The sequence below is a fragment of the Oncorhynchus gorbuscha genome, linkage group LG02 (genome assembly GCF_021184085.1).
Source record: "Oncorhynchus gorbuscha isolate QuinsamMale2020 ecotype Even-year linkage group LG02, OgorEven_v1.0, whole genome shotgun sequence".
Taxonomy (NCBI): domain Eukaryota; kingdom Metazoa; phylum Chordata; class Actinopteri; order Salmoniformes; family Salmonidae; genus Oncorhynchus; species Oncorhynchus gorbuscha.
In genome coordinates, this window is record NC_060174.1 from 45,235,293 (window position 1) to 45,257,353 (window position 22,061).

The 22,061-nt window shown below is 43.7% G+C and overlaps 1 protein-coding gene across 2 annotated transcripts in view; it reads right to left on the reverse strand.

Annotated features, from left to right (window-relative positions):
* The window catches only part of tspan9a (tetraspanin 9a), a 292,652-nt gene that overhangs the window by 241,647 nt on the left and 28,944 nt on the right, over nt 1–22,061 (reverse strand). Inside the window, exon 2 of one of the 2 annotated variants that reach the window (XM_046310819.1) lies at nt 12,132–12,196. The exons of the other annotated variant lie outside the window; for it this stretch is intronic. The gene's annotated coding sequence lies outside the window, so the exon portion shown is untranslated. The remainder of the gene's footprint in view (nt 1–12,131; nt 12,197–22,061) is intronic. 2 annotated transcript variants of the gene reach the window in all.

Consider the following 22,061-nt stretch of genomic DNA (forward strand, 5'->3'; position numbering starts at 1 on the left):
TCTAGGAAGAGTCTTGGTAGTTCCAATCTTCTTCCATATAAGAATTATGGAGGCCATTGTGTTCTTTGGGACCATCAATACTGCAGACATTTTTTGCTACCCTTCCCCAGATCTGTGCCTCGACACAATCCTGTCTCGGAGCTCTACGGACAATTCCTTCCTTGGTTTTTGCTCTGACATGCACTGTCAACTGTGGGACCTTATATAGACAGGTGTGTGCCTTTCCAAATTATGTCCAATCAATTGAATTTACCACAGGTGGATTCTGTACAACTCAATCAAGTTGAAGAAACATCTCAAGGATGATCAATGGAAACAGGATGCACCTGAACTCAATTTCCAGTCTCATAGCAAAGAGTCTGAATACTTGTATAAATAAGGTATGTCTGTTTTAAATGTTTTAAACATTTGCAAAAATGTCTAAAAACCTGAATAAGGCTGTAACAACAAAATGTGGAAAAGGGGAAGGGGTCTGAATACTTTCCGAATGCACCGTAATTAAGATCTAAATGGCAAAACTGATCCTTGATCAGCACCCCTGCTGCACGATTTATGTGGATGGTTACTAGTGTAGACTGTGTAACTGTGGACCCTTGTCTCAGCAGGCCTGCTGGGAGATAAGAGTGAACTGTTAGTAGCCCATATCAGCCCCACCACCAGCAGCAGGCTTGGCACAATCAAGCTGTGTGAATATTCCTTCAGCCAAGCCGGCAACGACACCACACAAGACAACTCCCTCATATTTACAGGGCTAATGAGAAAATGTACACAGCCAAGGTGATAATGAGAGATAGAGTGGAGAGAGGGGGATACAGAGACGGGAGAGAGGGGAGTAGCGGTTAGGGCAGAGGCCTTGTTATGAGTCTCTATTGCTAACTCCTCACTGCCCGCTAACCCGACTCCCTCATCCCTGACTGACTCGCATGCCTCTATTGCTATTCCACTGCTCACAGGAGACCAAACACAATCCAGGCTTTAAACAAACACAACAACCAGTGCAAAGAGAATTAGGGCCAAGGTTCTAACGATTCACATGGAGTGAGAATAAGAGAATGGAGCGGTAACTAGAATGAGTTGGTGTGGGGTGCCCAGTGGGCTCCAGTGAGGCAACAGTGTGAAAATAATAACACACAGTTTGAAATCCGATATCCGTTTAAAAATAGCACGTGTGATTAAAATATGTTTAACTGAACACAACGGAGTATGTGTGACTGCATATAACACAGACTATAACATAGACCCTTAGAGAGTCATTTGTACCCTGTGAATGTATTAAATGAAAGAAGAAGTCCCACTAATCTTCACTCACTCAAAAGACACTCTAAAGGGTTGTCCTTCTCTTCAAGTGCAAACAGAAGAGCACCGCAGAGGAGAGGCAACACAATCAGCCCTCTTGATAAAACCAAAATTAGTAAGGAAAAGTAGCAGAGATGAATACCTGCTCAACTGTGTCCCTCCTATTTGCCGATCTGGCCTGTCGCACTCAATTAAAGCTCATATCAGATTTCCCCTATCATGAGCTTTTGGCAGTGTGCCAGTGATGGGATGGAATAGAAACTTGTAGTGACTGGCCTAGTTTTGAAGTTCCATTGTCCTCCAACTAGCGATGCAGGGGCCTAATAAAAGAAAGCCCAAAGAAGGTGTATTCATCTTCTTCACATTGCAGCTCTAAATTATAGGCAACAAAATGTCACGTTTCAATTTCAACCTCAATTTCACATCTTGCATTCAAATACACAGTGGTGTGTAGATGGATAAAACTATTTCTAATGGCCAATAACATACCCACTTCTTATTTTTACTAAAGAGTGCTGGATCCTCGTGAAAAGAATATCTAAACAATAAATAACACAACACCCTGCAAACAATACATTTCAAAGTGTTGACATAACATTCTCTTTAGGCTTTGTATCTCCTGTTGCGACCACTAATAATAATGAACCTACTGGATTAAGTTCACCAGCCAATAACAGGATAACTACAGAGACTGAGGGGCATACCACCAATTACATTGGTATTTTGAGGATGCTCTAGTACAAGATTGGCTTAAGAAGTATGAGCAATTTGCTCAAAGGTCAGAGGGTCGACAATAGTTCAACTCTTGCACATGCAGAACCTAAACTGACGTTTTGTGCTGCACAAAGTGAAAACATATTTTTAGAATTCTTTGCACGTTTATTGAAAATGAAATTGGTACACCATCCAAAGTGTAATTAATAACTTCACTATGCACAAAGGAATATTCATTGTCCGATTTTTATTTATTTATACCCATCTACCAATAGGTGCCCTTTTTTGCGAGGCATTGGAAAAACTCCCTGGTCTTTGTCGTTTAATCTGTATTTGAAATTCACTGCTTGACTGAGGGACCTGACAAATAATTGTATATGTGGGGTACAGAGATGAGTCATTCAAAAATCATGTTAAACACTATTATTGCAACTTATTATGTGACTTGTTAAGCAAATGTTTACTCCTGAACTTATTGAGGCTTGACATAACAACGGGGTTGAATACTTATTGACTCAAGACATTTCAGATTTGTATTTTTAATTAATTTGTAAAAAAAAAAAACTTTGACATTATGGGGTATTGTGTGTAGGCCAGTGGCACAAAATCTCCATTTAATCCATTTTAAATTCAAGCTGTAACAGAACAAAATTTGGGAAAAGCAAGGGGTGTGAATACTTTCTGATGGCACTGTGACTTCAAGAAGAAAGAAGAAAGGTCTTGATGTTATAACACAAAACACATAACTGAGCCTGTGAAATAGGACACCCTACTCAGTTTGACTTTAATGTGCACTGTGCCCATGCTGATGCAGCCACACAACTATGTCTTCCTACACCCTCCCTTCACCTGCGCTCTTATTCTCGCTAGCTCTCTCAGCATTTACAACAGAATATGTATCGCAGAATGTGTAGCTGCTGTAACATGTGCAGTGCAAAGGGTTGTGTCAGGACAGAGACGGCATTGGCCATACAAAGAGTTGAGAGACAAGTGGGTGTCTAGCTGACAATAACAATTCAACAACGGGATGTTAGACTAAGATCATAACCTTGAAAATGAGACACACCGAGAATCTCACTGTCAATAAACACTTGTGAAAAAAAGTGGTACCTGCTACGTGTTGACCCTGTAGCGACAAACCTACCAGTTCTACTTGTAGAATCCCAATGCTCCTCAGTGGCCACGGTCCAACAACATCAAATCAAATCAAATGTATTTATATAGCCCTTCGTACATCAGCTGATATCTCAAAGTGCTGTACAGAAACCCAGCCTAAAACCCCAAACAGCAAGCAATGCAGGTGTAGAAGCACGGTGGCTCAGAAAAACTCCCTAGGAAGGACATGACTTTGAGCCAATCAGAGAGCACAAACTCCCACATGGGGGAGCCAACCAAAAAAAGTCAATTTTGTCCATACATCCATGGATGAGCCAATCACACTTCATATGCAATGTAGACTATGGGATGGTAGCTAGCTAGGTGCACAGACGCAATGCACACAACACTAAATGCTTCCTCCACGCTAGCTAGTATTGACATTATAATTAAATCACAACGGATTAGCTAGTTTCCATGAAACCAATGCCTTAATTAGCTACCGAGTGCAGTGTCCTTAGCTAGCTAGCTAGCTATGTATTGCTAGCTAGCGAATATGCTAATGTTAGCTAGCTAAACATTTGGCTATGGGCTGGCACTGGCAGTATGGGATTATGGAGATTGAATTACATTTTTTCTTCGTCATCTTGATATGTAGTTATCTACCTGTGGTCATCTGGCTAGTATCAACAAGGGCGTTCTACAAAATAGCAACATTAGCACAGCTAGTTTGGAAGGTAGATCATAAGCAATACGCACGGATATGCATTGCCAAACAACACTACTGCCCCCTTCTGGTTTGGAGTATTTTAACAAGGCGTTTAAGGTGTGAACACAAAAGAGATTGACTGCCGACACTGCGTTCAGAGGTGCTAAGTAATGTCGGCAGGCAAAAGTTTATCAATCCTGTGTCTGAGCATTTAGAAAGTGTTTTTCCAACAAAAGTCCGACTTCAGGCCATACCCAACACACAAAACATCACATGCATATTACGCACCCACACACATACCACAGAAACACCCAAACATATGAACAAGTCACAGTTGGTTACCTCTTGACAGCAATTGCTGACACCACAACCATAGTGTTACATGCATCTATGACAGCGATATGCTATAGTAGCTACAGTGAATTTCACGTGCTTGTTAAATCAAATCATTTTAATACGGGCTCATGAGGAGGAGAGGATATGCAAAGTAGCAGAGCAGAATAGAATTGAAAGATGTTAGATAAGTCCATTAAATGTCTTCCTCAAACACCTCAAGAGTGGAAGGAGTGGAGGTGGGCAGAGCAGGATAAAAAAAAGCAAAAACCTTTAAAAAGTTTGAAAAAAGGGGCTCAGTCAAAAGGCAGCAAGCACAGCTCTACCTCCTTGTGGGGATTTATGGTGACAACTCTGGGCTTTTATTTGCTTTTCCCTCCCCAATTTCCCCCCAGGTAATAGATATTTCCCTGCGTGATCCCCTTTTCACTGGGTTAACGCAAGTAGCAGATGTTGCAACACTACTGAGTTCCCAATAGGGAACACTGCAGCATGGAAACTACCTGCCAGAGGTCACTACTATACTGGGCACTGGGCAGTACACATACACTCTCAGACCAGCCAGCCTGACCGGCATACCAAGCGTGGGTTCACAGCTCAGTTAATGAAAACACTGTGCTTCTCTGGGCCAAAGTTTGTGTGAGCTGGAGGGACTTATTGTTGGTAATTGCTGACGGGACACTTCGCTCTTGGTCAGCAAGACGCAGATGTAATTATTCTTCTGCTCTGCACCCTGGTTTCGCAGTTTGTCCTAGCACTTGGTGTACCTAGTTTTAATTGGAGCTCCTGGACCTCAAGTTCTCTCTTATTAATGTCAAAGAGGCTAATTCTGGTTTAGATCTGACATGAATTAAAACTGGAGAGGAAGCCTTGATGCTTGAGACTTCAAAGATTCCCAAATGTAACTTATTACATGTTCCCTTTATGAACATCCTCTTATGGGGGCTTCCTAGTGTGCTTCCATGTGTGTCTACTGTCCTCTGAGGGCAGTATTAATTACTACACTACTGAGACAGGCCTGGGGCTTCCTAGTGTGCTTCCATGTGTGCCTACTGTCCTCTTGGGGCAGTATTAATTACTACACTACTGAGACAGGACCGGGGCTTCCTAGTGTGCTTCCATGTGTGCCTACTGTCCTCTTGGGGCAGTATTAATTACTACACTACTGAGACAGGACTGGGGCTTCCTAGTGTGCTTCCATGTGTGCCTACTGTCCTCTGGGGGCAGTATTAATTACTACACTACTGAGACAGGACCGGGGCTTCCTAGTGTGCTTCCATGTGTGTCTACTGTTCTCTTGGGGCAGTATTAATTACTACACTACTGAGACAGGGCCAGGGCTGGAACTGAACAGAACACTCTCCTGGTGCACATAGTTGCCTGGGGTTTAGGCCTTGGTCTTGTGATGCTGGGCAAATTGGGAAAACTCACAGACGACTATAGGAGTAGGGGGGTCTTTCCTGTTGCCACTGAACCCAGGGCCTTGAAGACTGCCAGAAAAGAAGCAGGCCCTGTTCCAGCAGCAAGCCACCCTCTCTGGGTAGCCTCTAATTTAGCCCCAGGAGTGTACTTCCTGGTAGGCCCATTAAAAGCCTTTGTGTGTAAACTACCCAAAATACCCAAAAGGGTTTTCCCTCCTAATAGAGAGGGTATAAAATGTCCTAAATCAGTAGGGGAATCAAATCAGGAAGTTATTTTCCACCACATAACGACATAATGAATCATGAAACACAGGAGGATCCCTACACCTAACCAGATTAAAAAACAATACATCTGATCCCATTGGCCACAGACGTCAGTTCAACATGAAGTTGTTTAGGTAACGTGAACCTAAGGTGAAATCAACCATGTCATTGGATTTAGGGGGGGGTTGAAATGATGTGAAAACAACGTTGATTAAACCTGTTTTCGCCAAGTGGGATTTCATGGTTTCCGTATTTGGGGAAGCCCAGTGGTAATTTGAAAACAAAGTCATGAAACTATGTTTGGTAGATAATTTGATTAATGTCTTCATTCTTTTTCAAAGAAAGGGGAAGATACCTAGTGTGTTGTACAACTGAAATGTGTCTTCTGCATTTAACCCAACCCCTCAATCAGAGAGGTGCTGCCATAATCGACATCCACGAACTGCCTTGCTCAGGGGCAGAAAGACAGATTTTTATCTTGTCAGCGCAGGGATTCGATCCAGCAACCTTTCCGTTACTAGTCCAACGCTCTAACCACTAGGTTATCTGCCGCCATGGCCTAGATACTGAAATCCTTTGAAAAACTTATACAACTAACAAATTCTTCACAATTATTCAAGTTCGATGAGGTACACAATAACAAATGCTTCACAATTATTAGGGTACACATAAATAGGCTATCAAAAGACTGGAAGAAAGTAAGTCATTTACACTTGTGGGAATTGGCCTATATGGACAGGGCTTGTTACGTTCCCCAGTTTCTGTGTTGTTGTGGATTTGTATGTGTGTGTATTTTAGGAAATGGCTTCCTGGAATCCTAAAGTAGCTGATTGGTCTGCCCCATCGCTGATTGGCTCTCTGACCCCTCCCTCTCATCAGGGGAAACAGCTGTCTCTTCAATTACCAACTTATACTGTGTTCCTTTGTCAGAAAGGACCTTTTTTTTTTAAATGTCATGTGTTGATTTTTGTGGCGGTCAGTAAAGGTTTTGTGGATATTATTTTGTAGCTGCTCCTTCTGAGGTATGTGTTTGCTAATAGGACTTGTTTTTGGTTATTGAAATTGTTCATTAAGTATTAGTTATTATTCTGTTTCATTTGTTCTCGGGGGGAAGGGGAACACACCTTGGGAGTGTTTAGGCAAGAGGTCTGCGTGCATACTAACCTGTAGTATGTAATCTGTCTATGTACACTAGGGAAGACTTAGGCGGACCACCCCCTGTATTTTGGTTAGTGCGCCAGGTGGTGCTTAAGGTTAGATAAGAAGTGGTAATGTAGGAGAGGGGACTCTTTAAATTTTACTTTCTTTGCTTTGGTTTCATCCATACCCTTTTTCCAACTAACTCAACATTACTGTGTTTATGAATAATAAATTCCCTGTAAACGGTATTTCTCTCTGCCTCTGTCGTCCTTCCCCGCACCTACGATCACATACCTTTTCACTCCACGGGGAGTTGAGATGTAGCAGGGTGTTGTGTCCCCCCCCCCCCCCCCCAAGAGGTGTACGTAACCGGGCTAAATTGAAACGTTTCTTACAGAAAGAAATAAAGGCACAGCAATTGAAAGGGAACAGTTTGGAGATTATGGGAAAATTATCAGACCAAAGGTGAGGACACAGCAGTTCACCTGCCACACAACAGAATCCAAACTTTACATTTGCTTTTATGTGCATTTTACATTCTGTACTTTTTGCTACATTTGTTGATGACGGCAATTATAAAAACTCCAGATGCATTCAGTAACATAAGAATATTCCTGGAAAATGTGGGGTAGGTGCAACAAAAATGACATACCTCTGCACATCATACACAGTTCCTAAGTCATTTCAATGCATCGGTCATTTTTTATCTCCCAGCTGTGCCGTTGAGGAACAAGCACACTTGTAGTTAGTTTGGTTGGATCACAACCCTGCATCCCCGCCATCACACAATTACTGTTTACACAATCCGAAAACAGTCCATGATAAATCGCAAACTGGTTCAGGTTGGCATCAGAAACAGGTAATTTTGGTGTATGTAGAAAGTAGCAACAGCCATTATATATTTTAAAACGATTCTAATAAATGCAACAGTTGGACAATGGTTGAATATACTCCAAACAGTTTAAATCCATCAGATATTGACTGACAAATAATGAACGTTCAGGTATTTTGGTGTGAATTCTGGTATTACATTTATTGTGAAATGTATTTTTCTTAATGCACTTATATACACTGCTCAAAAAAATAAAAAGGAACACTAAAATAACACATCCTATGAATGCATGAAATATTCTTAATATTCTTATTAAATACTTTTCTTTACATAGTTGAATGTGCTGACAACAAAATCACAATTATCAATGGAAATCAAATGTATCATCCCATGGAGGTCTGGATTTGGAGTCACACTCAAAATTAAAGTGGAAAACCACACTACAGGCTGATCCAACTTTGATGTAATGTCCTTAAAACAAGTCAAAATGGGGCTCAGTAGTGTGTGTGGCCTCCACGTGCCTGTATGACTGTATGACCTCCCTACAACGCCTGGGCATGCTCCTGATGAGGTGGTCTCCTGAGGGATCTCCTCCCAGACCTGGACTAAAGCGTCCACCATCTCCTGGACAGTCTGTGGTGCAACGTGGCATTGGTGGATGGAGCGAGACATGATGTCCCAGATGTGCTCAGTTAGATTCAGGTCTGGGGAACGGGTGGGCCAGTCCATAGCATCAATGCCTTCCTCTTGCAGGAACTGCTGACACACTCCAGCCACATGAGGTCTAGCATTGTCTTGCATTAGGAGGAACCCAGGACCAACCGCACTAGCATATGGTCTCACAAGGGGTCTGAGGATCTTATCTCGGAACCTAATGGCAGTCAGGCTACCTCTGGTGAGCACATGGAGGGCTGTGTGGCCCCCTCCCAAAGAAATGCCACCCCACACCATGACTGACCCACCACCAAACCGGTCATGCTGGAGGATGTTGCAGGCAGCAGAACGTTCTCCACGGCGTCTCCAGACTCTGTCACGTCTGCCACATGTGCTCAGTCTGAACTTGCTTTCATCTGTGAAGAGCACAGGGCGCCAGTGGCGAATTTGCCAATCTTTGTGTTCTCTGGCAAATGCCAAACGTCCTGCACGGTGTTGGGCCCAACCCCCACCTGTGGACGTCGGGCCCTCATACCACCCTCATGGAGTCTGTTTCTGACCTTTTGAGCAGACACATGCACATTTGTGGCCTGCTGGAGGTAATTATGCAGGGCTCTGGCAGTGCTCCTCCTGCTCCTTCTTGCACAAAGGCGGAGGTAGCGGTCCTGCAGCTGGGTTGTTGCCCTCCTACGGCCTCCTCCACGTCTCCTGATGTACTGGCCTGTCTCCTGGTAGCGTCTCCATGCTCTGGACACTACGCTGACAAACACAGCAAACCTTCTTGCCACAGCTCGCATTGATGTCCCATCCTGGATGAGCTGCACTACCTGAGCCACTTGTGTGGGTTGTAGACTCTGTCTCGTGCTACCACTAGAGTGAAAGCACCGCCAGCATTCAAAAGTGACCAAAACATCAGCCAGGAAGCATAGGAACTGAGAAGTTGTCTGTGGTCACCACCTGCAGAAATACTCCTTTATTGGGGGTGTCTTGATAATTGCCTATAATTTCCACCTGTTGTCTATTCCATTTGCACAACAGCATGTGAAATTTATTGTCATTCAGTGTTGCTTCCTAACTGGACAGTTTGATTTCACAGAAGTGTGATTGACTTGGAGTTACATTGTGTTGTTTAAGTGTTCCCTTTATTTTTTTGAGCAGTGTACATTTTCCTAATGGAATCAGGAATGTGTTTAAGCTAAAATAAAGAAAAGCGGTTTAATTTGAAGAAATACTGTAGAAGGGGTATATTTGACTGAATTAACATGACTGGGTAAAACAAGGCTGCAACCATCAATAACTTGCTGTCTCAGCCTGCCTGCACTCACCTGCTCTGTCTCAGCCTGCCTGCACTCACCTGCTCTGTCTCAGCCTGCCTGCACTCACCTGCTCTGTCTCAGCCTACCTGCTCTGTCTCAGCCTACCTGCTCTGTCTCAGCCTACCTGTTCTGTCTCAGCCTACCTGCACTCACCTGCTCTGTCTCAGCCTGCCTGCACTGTCTCAGCCTGCCTGCACTGTCTCAGCCTGCCTGCTCTGTCTCAGCCTGCCTGCACTCACCTGCTCTGTCTCAGCCTGCCTGCACTGTCTCAGCCTGCCTGCACTGTCTCAGCCTGCCTGCTCTGTCTCAGCCTGCCTGCACTCACCTGCTCTGTCTCAGCCTGCCTGCACTCACCTGCTCTGTCTCAGCCTACCTGCTCTGTCTCAGCCTGCCTGCACTCACCTGCTCTGTCTCAGCCTACCTGCTCTGTCTCAGCCTGCCTGCACTCACTTGCTCTGTCTCAGCCTACCTGCTCTGTCTCAGCCTACCTGCTCTGTCTCAGCCTACCTGCACTCACCTGCTCTGTCTCAGCCTGCCTGCACTGTCTCAGCCTGCCTGCACTGTCTCAGCCTGCCTGCTCTGTCTCAGCCTGCCTGCTCTGTCTCAGCCTGCCTGCTCTGTCTCAGCCTACCTGCACTCACCTGCTCTGTCTCAGCCTGCCTGCACTGTCTCAGCCTGCCTGTTCTGTCTCAGCCTGCCTGCACTGTCTCAGCCTGCCTGCTCTGTCTCAGCCTGCCTGCTCTGTCTCAGCCTGCCTGCACTGTCTCAGCCTGCCTGCACTGTCTCAGCCTGCCTGCTCTGTCTCAGCCTGCCTGCTCTGTCTCAGCCTGCCTGCTCTGTCTCAGCCTACCTGCACTCACCTGCTCTGTCTCAGCCTGCCTGCACTGTCTCAGCCTGCCTGCACTGTCTCAGCCTGCCTGCTCTGTCTCAGCCTGCCTGCTCTGTCTCAGCCTGCCTGCTCTGTCTCAGCCTGCCTGCTCTGTCTCAGCCTACCTGCACTCACCTGCTCTGTCTCAACCTGAGTAATTACTGTTGTGGGTCAATAGCAGGATACCCTCAGATTAAAAATCAACATGCTTGGCTCTCGATTACACCTCTCTACACATACTTTACATTGTTTGCAATATCAAATCAAATGTATTTATGAAGCCCTTTTTTTACATCAGATGTCACAAAGTGTTATACAGAAACCCAGCCTAAAACCCCAAACAGCAAGCAATACAGATGTAGAAGCACGGTGGCTAGGAAAAACGCTCTAGAAAGGCAGGAACCTAGGAAGAAAGCTATAGAGGAACCAGACTCTGAGGGGTGGCTAGTTCTCTTCTGGCTGTGCTGGGTAGAGATTGTAAGAGTACAAGGCCAGACATATTACTGTATGTGTTCATTTTCCAAAATTGTTTTCATTTCAGGCCATCTAATTCGTAAAAATTTCAACTGTATTAAATGATTACTTCACAAAAAATGAGCACCCATCAAAATAAATTCATTTTCTTATCTTGTGAGAAGTGTCGAGACGATGTGTTAAATGTGTTCTTATAGATTCAACAGGAAGACGATGTATTCCACTGAGCCCATTTCAACCATTACCGGTGTGTGTTTGACAGGTCCTTACAAACATTTCTGTGGTCGTAACGTTACTGGGAGAAAACAGGCACAAGCAAGAGCATGAAAGAGTTGCAGGAGTAAAATGAAAGCAATCCATCTGGCGTGATTTAAGTGACCAGTGGATTTTTGGGCCCTTCAAACAGGAAATAGATGGCTGAAAACGACAGATCCTCAGGTGGGCAGGGCACGTGTGTTGCTATAGAAAGGAGCCATAACTACATTCAGGTGTGTGAGCCGCAGAGAATGTTCTTCACAATAGACAAACACAGGCTCATTCTGTTCAGAACAACCCAGGGTATGATGTCATCTTGTAACTGTACATCAAACAGTGATCATAAATTGACATAAGGTGACACTGTATAGGGCATCGGTTTTATGCTATGCACTTGGACTCGCAGGTGTTCGGCTTGCTTGTATGACATCAAAGAGGGATTTATAATAATCCTCAACATCTTTCTCAGTCCTCTTAACTTACAGCATTTCCCCTTAGACAACAAAAAATGTGCAAAAGTTATCAAATTAGCGGGAGGCACATTCTTTTTGCTCGAGGTGCCCAAGTTCAGAACGGCTGTCAGTCAAAACCCACACAGCGCTGTGACTCGCAGGGGCAGGGCTCTGACGTCATGTATAGCGTGTTACTGTACAGCCACTGTGTTCCAATTAAAGGCACTTATCAGTGCACACATCTGCAATTTTCAACCCGTATATATTGGTATGAGTGTAAAGGGATACAAGGCGATGTCCTGTCTTACCGGCTTAGATGTGGTGGAGGCAAACAGAACCGAAGCAGTGGGACCCCTGGTTGTAATGGGATGGCCTGTCAAACAAAAGAGAGAGAGAAACGGGCTGAACTACAAGCTGACGCTTTTGATGAAAATACAACATGGACGGGGACATTTTACAGTACAAACCATATACAGAGACAGCTGCAGTAAAGCACTGGCTCACAGCAGAATATGTTGTTTTTTTGTGGGTAGTTTGTAGAAGCCAGAATGGAGTCTAATGTGACGGTAGGCTGTGTATTTTGTGAATGAGAGAGATTGCAGGAGAGTGGGGAATGTCATTCAGGGGCCATGAAAGGACTGGGGAGGCCCCAGTAAACAGCAGTAATACACCTGAAACACACACAACTCCAGGTAAACATCAACTGCTCGTGTGTGTGTGTGTGTGATGGTAATTATTACCATATTGTACAAACACATGGAAATATTGCAGTGCAAGAAGCAATGCATGTGTGACGGCCATCGTATCCCTTTTTAGGAGTGAATTTATTCCTAGAAGATAAGAGTCAGAACAGACACTACATTTACTGTCATAGTAGTTAGCATAGCCAACCTGCAGTCTATATTGGGTCTTTGGACATACAGGAGTTTTCCCATGATCAACCAGACCAAATGTCTTATGGGTTTATTTCAACACTCAACATGCTATTTTAGACTTGATAAGTAATCTATCGAGCAGAGATGTTGCGATAGCACGACTACATACTTATGTGCCAAATATGTTAGACCTGAGGTTAGAATGATTCAGTGAGTGTCTAAGTGGGAAGAGTGCAGGTTGACATTGAGCGGACCGAGAACCTCTAGTCCAATCCGTGAGCTCATGTTGCATTTTGCCCTGCAGTTCAGAGTCTGAGTGGCATCTTTCTCCATTCTGCTGCTCAGCCTCTGTCTCGCTTTCCCTCTCTTTCTTGTGGGCTTTTTCTCTAAAAGCTGTTACGTATTCCCATGCCTGCTGCTGGGCCCCCCCCCCCCAACCGCAGCTCACGCTGCACTCATTCAATTAGAAAATCAGACTACAGTCAGGGCCTGGGTGCTCTGTTTCCAGCCCCAGTCCTCCGGTCCCACTCAGTTCTCATTGGTGAGTGGAGGGCGCAGGAGAGGAGAGGGAAGGAGGGAATAAAGAGAAACGATAACTGAGGACGGGGCATTTTTAATAGAGCAATTTTTCTTCTTTTTTTTCTATTTAAAACCGAACGTAAAGTCAACATGTCATTAGTTTTCGTTTTTGTTGTGGCTCCCAAACCATAAGCCTGTGGAACATAATGGCAATGAACTGGCAACTGCTATTTTTCTTTCTTCCTTAAAATTAATCTCCCCCTGATCCAAGCGTTTCCTTCATTCCGGGAAACCAGACTTCACACTCCAATGCTTTTGCTTTCCTGTTCTCCTGTGAAACCTTAAAGGGACAGTTCACTTTTTGGAAGTTTTAGCTCATTTACGACCTCTCCAGAGTTGTTTCCTCCAAACCGTTTTTAAACGGGTTCGCTGGTTCTTTAGCAATATGTCCAGAATCTCCTGGCTTGTATTTTCATCATCCTTGGAAAATGCTACAAAAGCTTAAGTTAAAAACTGTCCAATTAAGGTGCCAATGTACGAGCTTGGGGATATAGACAGAAACTCACTTCTTTGAGAGAGAATACTATCTTTGATGTTCGATCTCGAGGATTATCAAAGGAGAAGAGATCTTACACGACACTCAAAGAATATCAGGTGTGCCGACAAAGAAAAGGAACAAATCCCCTCAAGACATTTTCTTTCAATTTTCTGACCTTTTGCACCCTTTCGAAAAGTATTCAACAGATGACAACGCTTAAACACTGCACACTTGGATGTATTAATAACGACTCTGAAAGCTTTTTACACTACATCTGACTTCATTTAGCAGACTGAGCTAGTCTTTACCAAAAACCTGTGATAATTACTCCATCTGTACATTCATACAGCCTACACACTAAGGATGAACACCAGTGGTGGCCTGGTAAAAGGAAACAAATGTGCTTCATATTTTACATCAAACATTCAGGGGTTTAAGATTAAACAATCAGGAAGGGAGACTAATGAAGTTACAATGATTCTATACAGTAAATCCAATGAGAGCCATCCCCTCAGTTGCACAGCAATCAGGCCTATATTTGTTTGACCTCCATCAGACCCACAGTGAGAGGAAGTGGGGCCTCCCATCCTTTCTCTCTTCACTGGAGAGGCCTGCGAGCGGGCCTTAGCGATTGGGATCTTTTTGTCAGCGAGTAAGGGCCCTTCCTGTGGTGTTTGGTGCAGTGTGGTCCAGCGAGGGAGATGCCTCAAGTTGTTAACACTGCAATTATATTCAGAGAATGCTGGTGCCGGGTCAGTCTTCATGGGCTCCAAGTTCCAACAGGAAAACAGAATTTAAAAAGATAAATGTTACATCCACTGAACATAAATATAAACGCAAAACGCAACAATTTCTCTGATTTTACTGAGTTACAGTTCATATAAGGAAATCAGTCAATTTAAATAAATTGCTTAGGCCCTAATTTCACACGACTGGGAATACAGATATACATCTGTTGGTCACAGATACCTTAAAAAAAAGGTAAGGGCTTGGATCAGAAAACCAGTCAGTATCATTTGCCTCATGCGGCGCGACACATCTCCTTCACATAGTTGATCCGGCTGTTGATTGTGGCCTGTGGAATGTTGTCCCACTCGATCCAGAGCATCACAAACAAGCGCCCCAAAGCCGATATTGTTGGGGTTTTTAACAAGCATTTCATATCTGCTGGTTCAGTTTTTGATAATGGTGGGGTCCAGGCCTCTAATATAAGCTCCGTTACAGGCAACTATAATATAGGCCCTCATGTGAACCATTTGAACTTTGAGCCTGTTTTTTATGCTGAGGTCTATAAAGCACTAAAGAAATTGCAGTCATCATTCACTCTATTATACACTAGAAAAGTAACATAAAAGTGGATTTGGAGACTTACAGATGGCAAACACTTTAAAACAGAGAGGCTCAGAGCTTATGGGCAACGGACACTTTTGGACAATCCCCAAGGCATATCTTGCAATGACGAAATCACCACAAGGCCTTTTTACATTGCTGTGATCGTGTCAGAGGCGGAACGTATACCTACGTGTGTTTAATGGAGAATAGTCCGTTCAAATGACCCATCAACAAATAAATCAAAGCCTTTTCAACACTTTGCATACAATGCCTAGAATATGTCCCTGTCTTCGTATAGTCCAGTCCAGTCATCCCATGGGTCTGTCTATAACTTAACAGAGAGCGACAGACCAGGGGCCCACCGAGGAGCACAGACGGTGTGGACAGGACGGGGGGCAGCGAGATGTGCATAGTAGGAGACTAATCAGGCTGAGAGGTCCAGAGTGCTGTCTCTGACTGGTGGGGTATGGCCAGTTAGGCTAGTCATGGTGGCCAGGAAACAAAGCAGCTGCTGAACAGACATGTCTGTCGCTGTGGAAGCTCACTCTGCATTCCACTGGCTGGTCGGTCACATTCTCACACTTCACTTCCACTAGGGCTTCCACTAGACGCAGTCAGTCCGAGCTTTTTACTCAACCGCGTGCTCACACAGGCGAGGCACACACACACGCACGCGCGTGCGGGGCTCACACTGCGTAATTAGGCCATCTGTGCATTAACAGTGCAGAATATTTCAGATAGTATTGGGCCCATTTTTATCACAAAATGGGACACAAGTTAAATCATCTGGAAGAAAGTTTTCCTCTCTGACCAAAACTTTTAACAAGCCTATGATCTCATCTATTACATTACAAAACATAAAAACATAAATTACCAAAATAACTCAAACGGGAAAAAGTTTCCATGCAAGTGAAACGAGATACATAAAAATAAACCGTTCAAATTAAACAGACACTTTCCAAGGATTTACACCAATAAACAGTTGTAGTAACACACTTTTGCTATTATTGGTTGTACAGAATTCCCTGATCGGTGACGTGGAGTTGGGCAGAGGGCATTCGTGGCAGGTGTGCCCTCTACTCAACTTTATGGTTCCGTGAGGACGGAGTGCACCTGTGGCAGGTGGGCACTCAATATGTTTATATGGCCAGGTATTTATACCTTATACCTTCACCCAGACAGAGTTGAGTAGTTGAGCACACCAACAACTCTCACAACAACCCGTATTCATCATTGAATGTGAGTACAAACAGCTTTTATTGCATAGAAGAGGACTAAGAGGACTTCCTCACCTCTGTTTTGTTTGTGTGTGATTTTGGACGCTAATGGCCGTCACGTGCTTCAGGCCAAGCCAAGCAGCCATCTAGTCATGTATCTGGTTTGTTTGTGTGGGATTTTGGACGCTAATGGCCGTCACGTGCTTCAGGCCAAGCCAAGCAGCCATCTAGTCATGTATCTGGTTTGTTTGTGTGGGATTTTGGACGCTAATGGCCGTCACGTGCTTCAGGCCAAGCCAAGCAGCCATCTAGTCATGTATCTGGTTTGTTTGTGTGGGATTTTGGACGTTAATGGCCGTCACGTGCTTCAGGCCAAGCCAAGCAGCCATCTAGTCATGTATCTGGTTTGTTTGTGTGGGATTTTGGACGCTAATGGCCGTCACGTGCTTCAGGCCAAGCCAAGCAGCCATTTAGTCATGTATCTGGTTTGTTTGTGTGGGATTTTGGACGTTAATGGCCGCCACGTGCTTCAGGCCAAGCCAAGCAGCCATTTAGTCATGTATCTGGTTTGTTTGTGTGGGATTTTGGACGCTAATGGCCGTCACGTGCTTCAGGCCAAGCCAAGCAGCCATCTAGTCATGTATCTGGTTTTCTTCGATACGTGTAGCTGGTAACCAATACATGTTAATTGTTTATGCACCTTTTGTGCAGTTGCCTTTGATGAAATGATTGCCTGCTATTGCCTTGCTACCTTACAAGCTTTATTGTTTGTTTGCCACGTGCTACACCGCGTACAGTTGAAGTCTGATGTTTTACATACACCTTAGCGAAATACATTTCAACTCAGTGTTTCACAATTCCTGACATTTAATCCAAGTAACAATTCCCTGTCTTATGTCAGTTAGGATCACCACTTTATTTTAAGAATGTGAAATGTCAGAATAAGAGTAGAGTTATTTATTTCAGCTTTCATTTCTTTCATCACATTCCCAGTGGGTCAGAAGTTTACATACACTCAATTAATATTTCGTAGCATTGCCTTTAAATTGTTTAACTTGGGTCAAACATTTCGGTATGCCATCCATAAGCTTCCCACAATAAGTTGGGTGAATTTGGTCCCATTCGTCTTGACAAAGCTGGTGTAACGGAGTCAGGTTTGTAGGCCTCCTTGCTCGCACACACTTTTTCAGTTCTGACGACAAATTTTCTATAGGATTGAGGTTAGGGCTTTGATGGCCACTCCAATTCCTTGACTTTGTTGTCCTTAAGCCATTTTGCCACAACTTTGGACGTATGCTTGGGGTCATTGTCCATTTGGAAGACCGATTTGTGACAGAGCTTTAACTTCCTGACTGATGTCTTGAGATGTTGCTTCAAAATATTCACATCATTTTCCCTCCTCATGATGCCACCTATTTTGTGAAGTTCACCAGTCCCTCCTGCAGCAAAGAACCCGCACAACACGATGCTGCCACCCCTCTACTTCACGGCTGGGATGGTGCTCTTCGGCTTGCAAGCCGCCATCTTTTTCCTCCAAACATAACGATAGTCATTATGGCCAAACAGTTCTATTTTTGTTTCATCAGACCAGAGGACATTTCTCCAAAAAGTACAATTTTTGTCCCCATGTGCAGTTTCAAACCGTAGTCTGGCTTTTTTATGGTGGGGGTCTGGGTCTTCTAAATGGACAATGACCCCAAGCATACTTCCAAAGTTGTGGCAAAATGGCTTAAGGACAACAAAGTCAAGGTATTGGAGTGGCCATCACAAAGCCATGACCTCAATACTATAGAAAATATGTGGGCAGAACTTAAAAAGCGTGTGCGAGCAACGAGGCCTACAAACCTGACTCAGTTACACCAGCTCTGTCAGGAGGAGTTGACCAAAATTCACCCAACTTATTGTGGATGGCTACCCGAAACGTTTGACCCAAGTTAAACAATTTAAAGGCAATGCTACGAAATACTAATTGAGTGTATGCAAACTTCTGACCCACTGGGAATGTGATGAAATAACTACAAGCTTAAATAAATAATTATCTCTACTATTATTCTGACATTTCACATTCTTAAAATAAAGTGGTGATCCTAACTGACCTAAGACAGGGAATTTTTACTAAGATTAAATGTCAGGAATTGTGAAAAACTGAGTTGAAATGTATTTGGCTAAGGTGTATGTAAAACTTCCGACTTCAACTGTAGGTTTGGTTCATATTTGGAAAGACCCGACGGTACTCAGTGGATGAGAGGGCTGGTTACAGTGAATGTAAAGAGAAGGTGCTCATGGGTTTTTGATGTGCTCCTATAAACTTCACATGTTAGAGCTCATGGTGCTTTTTACATGAAAATGCCTGTATGATGCACCTGCTACTCTTGCCATCTTCCCTCACAGCCCTAATCAGTGTTCATCTTGCATATTCTGAGAGCTCCTATCCTCCACTGCAGCAGAACCAGCAATGTGCTAACAGTCCAATAGTCTTGTCCCAGTCCTGAGAGTGGATGATGGGACCCTCTCCTGACAGGCACAGATTTTCCCTACACACTCACGCACATACACACACTGACATAATCTCTCCCCACAGCCCGCAGTACCCAGTTCCAGCTGCTTTCCCTGCACACTGGCAACTAACAGGCAGAGCTGAATGCCAAAGCTTTTCCATCGCTGCTAATAAAAATCATTTTGATTCCTGATGTTCTTGGACATGCATAAGAGAGCTTCTGAAAAGATTTACACTGAGTAGATATGAGGAGGGAGGGAGGAGGGAAGAGGGACTTCATATGGATTTAGTTAGGCTCCACAGAATGAAAGGCTGTTGAGTTCACAGTTTAGCTGCTGGGTCAATCACAATGGCATCAGCAAAGACAAGGTAGTGTGATAAACACACATGCAAAGATACAACTTTGTTGAAGCACCCAACCTATGTCTGTGATTCACATTGGTCCTATCCCCTAGGCAAGGTGCATTTAAATATAATTATATTGACACTTTTCGAAGCTGAGGAGAAGTGAGGATGTTAGACGTTGCCAATAGGCTTAGTCAATGAAATACCTCTTTACGTTGCCAATAGGCATAGTCAATGACATACCTCTTTACGTTGCCAATAGGCATAGTCAATGAAATACCTCTTTACGTTGCCAATAGGCATAGTCAATGACATACCTCTTTACGTTGCCAATAGGCATAGTCAATGACATACCTCTTTACGTTGCCAATAGGCATAGTCAATGACATACCTCTTTACGTTGCCAATAGGCATAGTCAATGACATACCTCTTTACGTTGCCAATAGGCATAGTCAATGACATACCTCTTTACGTTGCCAATAGGCATAGTCAATGACATACCTCTTTACGTTGCCAATAGGCATAGTCAATGAAATACCTCTTTACGTTGCCAATAGGCATAGTCAATGAAATACCTCTTTACGTTGCCAATAGGCATAGTCAATGACATACCTCTTTACGTTGCCAATAGGCATAGTCAATTATATACCTCTTTACGTTGCCAATAGGCATAGTCAATGACATACCTCTTTACGTTGCCAATAGGCATAGTCAATGACATACCTCTTTACGTTGCCAATAGGCATAGTCAATGACATACCTCTTTACGTTGCCAATAGGCATAGTCAATGACATACCTCTTTACGTTGCCAATAGGCATAGTCAATTATATACCTCTTTACGTTGCCAATAGGCATAGTCAATGACATACCTCTTTACGTTGCCAATAGGCATAGTCAATTATATACCTCTTTACGTTGCCAATAGGCATAGTCAATTATATACCTCTTTACGTTGCCAATAGGCATAGTCAATGACATACCTCTTTACGTTGCCAATAGGCATAGTCAATGACATACCTCTTTACGTTGCCAATAGGCATAGTCAATTATATACCTCTTTACGTTGCCAGATCTCAGAACCAAGGAACTCATGTCCGTTCAGGCTCTTGTTTCTGGATACTTCCTCGTTTCTGATTTCTTTCTCTTTTTATTACCCCTTTTTCTCTCCAATTTTCATGATATACAAACTGGGAGCTACAGTCTTGTCCCATCGCTGCAACTCCCCTATGGACTCGGGAGAGGTGAAGGTCGAGATCCATGCTTCCTCTGAAACACGCCAAGCCGCAATGCTTCTTTATTCGCTGCTCGCTTAACCCGGAAGCCAGCCACGCCAATGTGTCGGGGGAAACACCGACCGTGTCAGCGTGCACCCGGCCCACCACAGGAGTTGCTAGAGCGCAATGGGACAAGGATATCCCGGCCAGCCAAACCCTCCCCTAACCCGGACGATGCTGGGCCAATTGGGCGCCACCTCATGGGTCTCTCGGGCCGTGGCCATGCTGTGAATAATTCCCAATTTCTAAATTTCAGAATAGATACTGTATTATAATTCACACAAGCGTGAAGTCAGCTCAGTTGATTTGAGTAAGACTCAGTAGGCCTATTCTTAGTTCAATTACCCATGTGGCAGTGAATCAGGAAGTGGGAAACACCAGCTAGCTCATGCGTGAACCACAGAGCTGGATTATGATGCAAAGAATCAGACTGAGCCTCATAGAAACTTCATTACCTTTGGATCCTATATTGGCTCCCATAGTGCAATAACAGTACATCAATCGTGAGATTATTCATATCTTCAGTTCATCATCAGAAAGTCGTTTCATTGTTATTGATTTGATATAAATCATTTATTGCAAAATCACTTGGCATTCCACATCTGAAACGGACCTGATAAAGAACAAAATGATGATACGTCATTGTCACGTCCTGACCATAGAGAGCCCTTATTTTCTCTGGTAGAGTAGGTCAGGGCGTGACTGGGGGGGTTTTCTAGTTATCATTTTCTATGTGGGGTTCTAGTTTAGTTTTTCTATGTTGGTGTTTGGTATGATTCCCAATTAGAGGCTGCTGGCTATCGTTGTCTCTAATTGGGGATCATATTTAAGTAGCATTTTTTCCCACCTATGGATATTGTTTTGAGTTAGTGTATGTTACACCTCTTTGTTACGGTTCGTTGTTTGTTTCGTTCATTCTTTATTGTTTTGTTGTGTGGTTTACTTACTTTAAATAAAAAAGATGTGGAACCCAGATCACGCTGCACGTTGGTCTGAGTATGCTTCCAACGAACGTGACAGTCATCTTTGAGGTTATATCACTTGGAACACTCATTTTGGATCAACATCCGTTCTGAAAATTGCTTTCGGGCAATTCCACAGTAACAGAATGAGAATTAGATTGTTCCCTTTTTAAAATGTATGACAAACAAAAAACAATGACCATTGATTGCATTCTGTTACCGTGGAATGGCCCATTCACAAAAACCCAAAAAATATTCTCCCATATTCTTCTCACACACTGAAGATAAACTGTCTCCACATGAATTGCTTCTCAGTTAATCAAGTTATTAATATCCCCTTACAAATAACAGAGACTTCCTGAAAAAGAGCCAGTGCCCATAATTGGCATGGAGGTCTCAGTGAGGCTGAAGGGCACGTTAAAATAAAAATGTGTACTTATATGTGTACCAATATAGCCTCAAGAAAATGACAATGTGCATACACTAATTAGCATCCAGAAGCCCAATTGCTGTATATGTGTGTCTAGCAGAGACAGTATCTCCTAATCAGTAGCTAACTATTCGAATGCAGTAACACTATGGCCATTGCTAGGTTGTACGTGTTATTTAGCTAGCAAACTAAAATTGTGATAGCATGTTGTACCACTTGGTCTTGCCTCATACCATGTGCCTGTGT